Here is a 10,016-nt window from a genome sequence, read left to right as displayed (position 1 = left end):
ACAGAGACTGCAGTGAGCCCGCGGGGTGCAGGGGTTCGGCATTTCCAGGCCTAGCTGGGCAGCTTCTGAGTTTATTAATTTAAAAGAGACGATTCCTGAGGCGGGAACATCAGGAGGGGGGAGATCGCAGCAGCTCCCCTGGAACAGACCTGCCTGGGCCCCAGCAGCCTCCTCCCCAGCACCAGCGAGACAGAAACCGTGTTGGTGGCTCTGGTTGGGCTGCAGAGATGAGGGGAGAGGGGCCCCCGTTAGCATTAAATTAGGTTCACTCCAGGGAAAACATTGCCCTCACCCCAGTGCTCGTGATTATTTCAGGTTTAAGATTCAATCGTATACAAAAATGTGGGTCTGCTGGCTGGCTGCTCAGTGGGGGGCTGCCTTACCCTCTCCTAACTTCAGGGGTTGGGGAACAGCCATATTATCCCTATTCATCCTCCCACCCACTCTCCTGCCTGCCACACCGTTCACGCCCCTCCCCCTGTGGTCCCCAAGTCTGTCACACCTGCCTCCACTTTTTCACTCCATTTCCCTTCAGGCTGTCTTTGGCTTCCCCCTTCTGCCCCCCACATTTCCCTGTCCAGATTCTAAACCAGAGCACCCAGAGCAGGGATGGCCAACCTGAGCCTGAAAAGGAGTAAGAATTTACCAACGTACATTGCCAAAGAGCCACAGTAATACGTCCCCAGCCCCCCATCAGCTCCCTCCCCGCACCCAGCGCCACTGGTAGCCCTGCCGATCAGCACCTCCCCACACCTCCAGATCAGCTGTTTCATGGTGGGCAGGTGGCTCTGAGGGGGAGGAGCGAGGACACGGCAGGCTCAGGGGAGGGGGGGCAGGAAGGGGTGGAGTAGTGGCAGGGCCTGTAGCAGAGCCAGGGGTTCAGCGGTGAGCACCCTGCCCCCCCAGCACATTGGAAAGTTGGCGCCTGTAGCTCCAGCCCCGGAGTCGGTGCCTATACAAGGAGCTGCATATTAACTCCTGAAGAGCTGCATGTGGCTCCGTAGCCACAGGTTGGCCACGCATGGCCCAGAGAGTGGCTGTTTTTCCCTGAGGGCTTCAATGCCGTTGGAAATAATGGTAGACAGCAGCCATCTTCATTCGGGGCAGCCGCTTGTGAACTGTGAACCATTTTAAGAGAGGATGGTCTCTGGCTTCAGTTCCTTTGTAAGTGATGGGAAATGGTAGACGTTTTGAATAAGGGAAAATTGGGAGATTCCTGCTGCCAGAAAATCATGAGATGATGAAGTGAGTTGTAGCCCACAAAAGCTTATGCCCAAATAAATGTGTTAGTCTCTAAGGTGCCACAAGGACTCCTAGTTTTTGCTGATACAGACTAACACGGCTACCTGTCTGAAACATGAGATGATGAGTAGCTTTAAAAATACCCAGCTCATTCACCAACCTCACGATGAACGTGAGCAGCTTGGGGCACAAAGGGAATGGGTAAATTCAAGTTCTCTGCAGCGGTCCTCATTCCCCTGCAATAGTTCTTGTTGCCCCTCATGCTCAAAATTGACTAAACTGTGCACAGGGCCCTGTTGTGAGATGTTCCCTTCAGGACTCCAATCCCTGGTCTCTATGGAGCTGGTCGTGCCTGGAAACAAAATCCTGAGAGGGCAGAACTTGTGGGGAGGGGATGGCTTCTCTGCAGCCCAAACCTCCTGATGTTGATCCCCTCCACCACAGCAGAGTCAATGCAACGTTTTCTAGAGTACTCAGGTACCCAAGACACTTAGTTCCTCTCTCCCCTCCTCCCCCTTTTTCTTCTGCAGTTGGGGAAGGGATGGCTGGAGGGAGGGGACACTGCTCCAGTGGGGCATTTTCAGGAAGATGCTGATGAGTGTGTACAGTGACGAGAGGAGTAGGGTGTGAAAATCTGCTGGGACCTGTTTGAAATGGAGCCTGATTTTAGATACAGGCTCATTGTGGGTTGTGAGGTGGAATTCCCTGAAGTTTGGAACAGGAAACCTCCCCCTGGAGTAGAAAGAGAGAGCCTGAGACACGAGGCTTGGTATAAGAGGCCCGAACTAACATAGTGGTCAACTTTGCTTATATAAAGCAAAAAGTTAGCAAAAGTCAGGCTGTAAGCAAAAGTCAGGCTCTGCTTGTGTAACCTGGCAAGAACAGAGCTGGTATTGCAAAAACACACACATTCCTAAGAAGTGCTAGGCACAGGACACTCATGTAAAACATTCCAGAGAGGTGGTACCAGAACACCCTGATATGGTACAAGTATGGTACAAACACACTCCCCAAAAATGATGCTAGGACACATCACGTCAGAGGGGCAATACATAACTTGTTTGTATCAGTGTATAAAGAGGGGTCTCAGAGGGAATGTCTTTGGCTGGCCTGGGGGGGAATGGAAAGTCTCACTGTTCACTGTGCTGGTCCATTGTCACAGGCATTCATGTGTCAGTGTACCTGTAACCACTGAGCTGGAGCATTAGCATTGTGCTTCATCAACAACAAACCTGGCTGGGTACCTTCGCTAGAAACCAAGTCTTGTGGTCTTATTGTGCAGTTTGGTCGAGGTCTGCTTTGATGGCTATCTGTGCAGAGCTGGGACAGCACACAGAAATAACACACAGCCAACGACTAACTACACCCTCCAAAGGACTCAGGAACTATTACCTGAGACCCAGTGCTTCACTCTGTGGGAGCAGTGACTTCTGGATGTATTTCCAGCCTTGAGGGTGAATAACAGTGTCACCAGGAAGCATCTGACCATGTCCCTCAGCCCTGCCAAGGCCAAAAGGTAGCCTTGGAGAGGAAGCCAAAGGAATGAAAGTGCAGGGAGGAATTCTGTTAGTGCAGAAAGAGTTTTTGGTGCCATCGAATTACAGTAATAATGAGGGGAGAGAAATTGAGCTGTGCAGGAACATGAGGGGAGTGTGGGTTTGGAATAAGGGACACCCTAGGAAGGAGGGGCCAATAGGGAGATGACTCTGACCTGTGATTTAAGTGAAGTACTGTATTCCTTTCAGTAAGGAGCACAAGATAAGGGAGAACAGACTTGAAGTGTCATCCCAGCACATCTGAAATTCAGTTTATGGTGAATCCTGTAAGCATCAAGCTGACTATGTGGGGAAAAGACGCAAACTATTTAGGGTATATCGGCACTGCAGCGTGGATATGGACTGTAATACGTTTAAGCCCAACTCCCCAGACTTCCACACGCAATGCTTGCTGACATGCACCTGCCCCTTTTCAGAATATGGGTTTAATGGCTCACCCAGGGTTATGGGTATGAGCCTGCTTTCTCCTGTAGCTCATGACCAAGTGACTTTGCAGTGAGGCTGTAGCTAAAGCTTTTGTTGTCAGGTTCATGTTCAGATTGCCTGACAATGCTATCCCACAATTCCTTGGGCCTGTGCATTCCAGCCCTTCTACCTTCCATGAACCGGAAACAACTTCTTGGTTCAAATACAGCCCCTTGATATTTAACCCTTCATTTCCCATATATGGCACGATTTTACAAATAGCTATGCCTGGCATGTGGAAAAAGCAGAGAAGATGTTCACCACCCAGCACACTGCTAGCTGGCCAGAAGAACACACCAGGATTCTGGTCTACATGTGGTGTGAAGACAACAAGATCCACGGCTTTAGCAGGAGCTTCGGCTGGTAGAGCTGGGGATCCATTGGGCACGGTGTCCAGTGCAGGGAGAGGATCAAATATCTCAAGCCCTCCTATCTCAAAGCAAAGGATGGAACTCCCCGCTATTTGCCACTCAACATTAAGCTATTCCAATGCAGAGGAAAGATAAGAAGAGCCCCAGGGGGCCAATATGGCTACACAAGGAGCTTTTTAGCTATCTCAAAACTAAAAGAGATACACACAGGAAATGAAAGAGGGGGCATGTCACCAAGGAATTATATATGGGAATAGCATGAGCATGTAGGGACAAAATCAGGAAGGCCAAGGCAAAGCCTGAGTTACAGCTGGTAAGAAATGTTAGAGACAACAAGAAGGGGTTCTACCAATATGTCAGTCAAAAAAGAAAGATCAGAGATGGTGTGTCTGCTGCTTTATGAAGGTGAGTTGGTAACATTTATGAATATGTTGACTAGGACTGGTCCCAGAACAGACCCCTGGGGGACACCACTATTTACTTCTCTTCCTTCTGAAAATTGTCCATTTATACCTACCCTTTTTTTTCTATTTTTTAATGAGTTACCAGTCCATGACAGCACCTTCCCTCTTATTCCATAGCAGCTTACTTTGCCTAAGAGCCTTTGGTGAGGGACCTTGTCAAAGGCTTTCTGAAGATCTAAATACACTATATGTACTGGATCCCTTTGGTCCACATGCTTGTTGACCTCCTCAAAGAATTCTAGTAGATTGGTGAGGCATGATTTCCCTTAATTAAAACCATATTGACTCTTCCTAAACAAATTATGTTCATCTGTATGTCTGACAATATTGTTCTTTATTATAATTTCAGCCAGTTAGCCCAGTACTGAAGTCAGGCTTACAGGCCTGAAATTGCTGGCATCAACTCTGGAGTCCTTTTTAAAAACTGATGTCACATTAGCTATCCTCCAGTCATCTGGTACAGAAGCTGACTTAAATGATAGATTACAGACTATAGTTAGTAGTTCTGCAGTTTCACATTTGTGGTCCTTCAGAACTCATGGGTGAATACCATCTGATCATGGAGACTTATTGCTGTTTAATTTATCAATTTGTCCCAAAACCTCTTCTAATGATACCTCAATCTGGAACAGTTCCTCAGATTTGTCACCTAAAAAGAATTGCTCAGGTTTGAGAAACTCTGTCACATCCTCAGCTGTGAAGACCGATACAAAGAATTCATTTAGTTTCTCTGCAATGGTCTTATCATCCTTGAGTGCTCCTTCAGCACCTTGATTGTCCAGTGGCCCCACTGGTTGTTTAGCAGGCTTCCTGCTTCTGATGTACTTAAAGAAAAAATGCTATTACTTTTTGAGTCTTTGGGTAGCTGTTCATCAAATTCTTTTTTGACCTTTCTAATTGTATTTTTACACTTCATTTGCCAGTGTTTATGCTTCTTTCTATTTTGCTCACTAGGATTTAACTTCCACTTTTTAAAGGATGCCTTTTTGTCTCTCACTGCTTCTTTTACTTTGTTGTTTAGTCACAGTGGCTCTTTTTTGGTTCTGTGGCAAACTCAGGACACTTAGCTACCAGGAGAGGGGTAGTAATTAGTCCCAGAAGGCTTAACCATGGAGGAATAAGGTTCAGCTGGAACAGGGGTTACCAGGGAGCTAATTATTTTCAGCTGGCCCCAATGGCTGGAGACCTTTTTAAACCCTCCCTGGCAGGGAAGCAGAGGGGAGGAGAGAAGTAAAGTAGCTGCCAGTGAGTAGGGGCAGCTGAACTCTGAAACTTTTCTTGCAAGGCGGATTGCACTCTCCCCAGAAGGAGAGGACAACAGAACAAGGGCCTGACTGAGAAGGGATTAGCCAGACCCTGCGCGACTGTGAAGGGCTTTTGCTTTGCCCAAGCCTGTGTCTCCAAAGCTAAGAAGGACTGAGCTAGCAGAGGAGAGGCAGGTACTTTGCTACACGTGGTGTCAGGAGTGGGATGTACTAGTGAGTGAGGCTCGGTGGCAAGCCATCACAGGGCAAGGTAAAAAAAAGAGAATTTTTTTGGGGGGAAAAATGGAGGGTGTACTGAAGGCATTGATGCAGGCCACCGCAGCTCAACAAGAGGCTACCCAAGTACAGGTGGCGGCCCAGCGAGAGTCCGTACGGGTACAATAGGAGACTAACCAGCTGCTGATGAGCCAGGCGGTCTAAGATCAAGCCACTCTGACCGAGGTAGTGAACCAGTTGAAGGCCCTGACCACGATGATGCACAAGGCCCAGGGGACCCGGCTGCTACGGGCAAGCAACTACTTACAGAAGGTGACAACAGATGATGATATAGAGGCGTATCTCCTCGCGTTCGAGAGGACGGCACTGCGGGCGGCCTGGCCCCGAGACCAGTGGGCAGGTCTGCTGCCCCCATTCCTGTATGGGGAGGCCCAGAAAGCCTACTTTGACATGACTGCAGAAGCAGCTATGGATTACCCTCGGCTGAAGGCGGAAATCCTGGCGAGGGCAGGCGTGACGCCAGCCATAAGGGCCCAGCGCTTCCACGAGTGAAAGTACTGGGAGGACAAACCGCCGAGGTCCTAGCTATTTGATTTGATACACCTTGCGCGGAAGTGGCTCCACCCCGAGGCCCGTGGGCCGGAGAAGGTAGTAGAAACCCTGGTATTGGACAGGTACATGAGAGGGTTGCCGCCGGACATACGGGGGTGGGTCCGCCAAAATGATCCCTCTTCTTATGACGATCTAGTTGCTCTCGTGGAGAGGCCCTTAGCAGCCCAAGAACTTTCTCAGACCACCGGGGGAGGAAGGTGCCAGTATTGGAGACCAGCCTCTGCGCCGAGGCCCCGGTTTGCCCTAGCTCCAGGCCAGAAAATGGAGGGGAGGCAGGAGGTGGAAGAGCCGCCGACAGTCCCGGAGAGACTGGAGGACTGGGGAAGAAAGGCTCAGGGGATAAATCCCAGCAGCCCAAAAAATAGGGGGCTGCCCCGAGGGGGGTACCACTGTTATGCCTGTGGTGAATTAGGGCATATTGCTGCCCAATGCCCTAATCTAGGAGAGCCCATGCATTGTGAACTGGGAGATATAGGGGGACCATGCGAGCTAATAAGTCTAGTCGGGATTGCGATGGTCCCCCATAGGTACACTAGGCCCGTTAAGCTGAATGGTATAGAGACCACAGCATTAATAGACTCGGGAAGTGCAGTCACACTGGTCTCAGGGAAGCTGGTCAGGCCGGGCCAACTATCCCAGGCCAAGCGCTCTGGAATATCCTGTGTACATGGGGATATCAGCTATTACCCGACTGTCCCCGTACACATAGAAGTTCTTGGGAACCCCGCTGAGTTCACAGTGGGAGTCGTTCCAAAACTCCCTTATCCTGTCCTTATCGGACGAGACTTCCTGGGGTTTGATGGCCTACTCCCCGGGGACGAGGGAGAAGGAAAGAAGGACCCTGGGACCCAAAGGGTGGCCCAGATTGGGGACCTTCTCCCCGCCTTCCATGAGTTTAGCCAGGATGTGTTCTTCCCACCGGGGAAGTCCAGGAAGACTTGGAGGGAACGGAGGGCCGATAAAAGGAGGGGGACGAGGATCCTGACCCGGTACCTGACGCCTACACTGGCAGGGGAAAGAGGGGACTCAGCTGACAGCAGGACGGGGTCGGCCAACTACAACCCAATTGTTGGACTGGGTTCCCCAGGCGCTGTCCCTGAGGGGGAGACAGAGGTAGACCCCCCCGAAATAGGGCCAATAGGGACCGCACGTGGGACTTTTGGTCAGGATCAGGCCAATGATCCCATATACCCCAACATTTTTAAGGAAGTAGTCGAGGTAAATGGGGTCCCGGTGGAGGGGAGAACTAAGGGCCCAGGGCCGTATTATATGATTAAAAAAGATCTGCTGTATAGAGTAGTCCGCATCCAAGAGCAAGTTATCGAACAACTCTTGGTCCCCCGGAAGCATCAAAAAGCCGTAATGGATCTGGCCCACAGTCATCTATTTGGGGCCCACCTAGGGATGGGTAAGACCCTCAATTGGATTCTACAGAGGTTTTTTTGGCCTGATATTTATGCGGCAGTCCGGCGATATTGTTCCTCCTGTCCGGAATGCCAAATAGATGGGCCCCGACCACACTTAAGGGCCCCACTGGTACCTCTGCCAATTATTGAGGTTCCATTCAAGCGAATAGCAATGGACATAGTGGGGCCATTGGAGAAGTCGGCCTGGGGCCATCAATATATCCTAGTAGTATTAGATTATGCCACCCGATACCCCGAGGCCATCCCCCTACAGAATTCCATGTCCAAGACCATAGCCAAAGAATTAGTCCAGATATTCTCCAGAGTAGGGATACCTAAGGAGATTCTGATGGACCAAGTGACCCCCTTTGTTTCTAAACTGATGACGGACTTGTGTACCATGCTCCACATCCGGACCCTCAGAACGTCGGTCTACCATCCCCAGACCGATGGCCTCGTTGAACGTTTTAATAGGACGTTGAAGAGCCTGTTACGGAAGGTGATTAGCCGCGATGGAAAAGACTAGGATGCCCTGCTACCTTATGTACTGTTTGCCGTACGGGAGGTTCCTCAGGCTTCCACTGGATTCTCCCCCTTCAAGCTGTTTTACGGTCGACATCCCAGGGGCATACTGGACCTGGCTAAAGAAGACTGGGAAGAACAGCCGAACCTGGGCAAAAACATTGTGGAACATGTGCTGCAAATGAAAGACCGAATAGCCCGAGTCACCCCCCTTGTGCGCAAACACATGGAGAAGGCCTAAGGGACGCAATGGACGTACTACAATCGTCAAGCACGGTCCCGGAAGTTCCAGGTGGGGGACCGGGTGATGGTGCTCATACCCACGGCGGAGAGCAAGATCCTGGCCAGATGGCAGGGGGGCCCTATGAGGTAATTGAAGCTGTAGGAGAAGTTGACTATAAGGTCTGGCAGCCAGGTTGCCGCAAGCCAGAGCAGATCTACCATATAAATCTGCTGAAACCTTGGCAGGATAGAGAAGCTCTGGTAGCTGCGCTGGGGGCACCATCCCCTAAAGGCGATGAGCCCAACCTGGGAATATCCCCGGAGCTGACCCCGGAACAACGATCCCAGGTGGTCAGCCTGATCAAACGCAACCAAGATGTGTTCTCGGAAAAGCCAGGCAGGACTACCGAGGTTCACCATCATATCTTCACAGAACCTGGAGTGAAGGTGCATGTCAAGCCATACCGGATCCCAGGGGCCAAGAGAGAAGAGATTACGAAAGAGGTAAGGAAGATGCTAGCCTTAGGAGTCATTAAAGAGTCTCATAGTCAATGGTCTAGTCCCGTGGTTTTAATGCCTAAGCCAGACGGCAGTATGAGGTTCTGCAATGACTTCCACAAGCTAAACGAGGTATCCCGATTTGATGCCTACCCTTTACCCAGGATAGATGAGCTGATTGACAGACTGGGAAAAGCCCGTTTCATGCCTACCCTTGATCTTACTAAGGGCTATTGGCAGATCCCCCTGGCTGAAGCTGACAAGGAGAAGACAGCCTTTGCAACCCCAGAAGGACTATATCAGTACACTGTTCTTCCCTTTGGGTTGCATGGGGCCCCCGCTATCTTCCAGTGGCTGATGGACAAACTGTTACGGTCCCATAGGGAGTATCTTGATGACGTCATCATATATAGCCCCGACTGGGAGACGCACCTAAGAAAGGTAGAGGCAGTCCTGGATACCCTGAGAAAGGCCGGATTGACTGCAAATCCCTCCAAATATTCGATCGGGTTAGCTGAGGCCAAATACCTTGGATATATAGTGGGGAGGGGTGTGGGGAGGCCCCAACTCAACAAGCTAGACGCCATACAGAAGTGGCCCCGACCACTCCGGAAAAAACAGATCCGAGCATTCCTGGGACTCGTGGGGTACTATAGACGTTTCATTCCCCACTTCGCCACCAGGGCATGCCCATTAATGGACCTGACCAGGGCTCAGGACCCAGACATAGTAAAATGGTCTGCTGCGGCTGAAGCCGCTTTTGCAGATCTGCAAACGGCCCTCTGCACAGACCCCGTACTGATAGCCCCAGACTGGAGGGAGGAGTTTATCCTACAAACAGATGCTTCTGAAGCAGGGCTAGGGGCAGTGCTCTCACAAATGGTCGGAGATGACGAACACTCCGTCCTCTTCCTCAGTAGAAAGCTCTTGCCTAGGGAATGGAAGTACGCCATAGTGGAAAAGGAATGCTTGGCAGTAAAATGGGCCGTTGAAAGCCTCTGCTACTATCTACTGGGACGGAGGTTTACCCTGGTCACGGACCATGCCCCGTTGCAGTGGATGCACCAAAACAAGGACAAAAATGCAAGAGTAACGAGATGGTTCCTATCGCTTCAACCCTTTCACTTCACGGTGCGACACAGGTCGGGAGCCCAACATGGCAGTGCGGATGGCCTGT

The sequence above is a fragment of the Gopherus evgoodei genome, unplaced genomic scaffold, assembly GCF_007399415.2.
Source record: "Gopherus evgoodei ecotype Sinaloan lineage unplaced genomic scaffold, rGopEvg1_v1.p scaffold_36_arrow_ctg1, whole genome shotgun sequence".
Classification (NCBI taxonomy): Eukaryota; Metazoa; Chordata; order Testudines; family Testudinidae; genus Gopherus; species Gopherus evgoodei.
Note: the sequence above shows the minus strand (reverse complement) of the source record.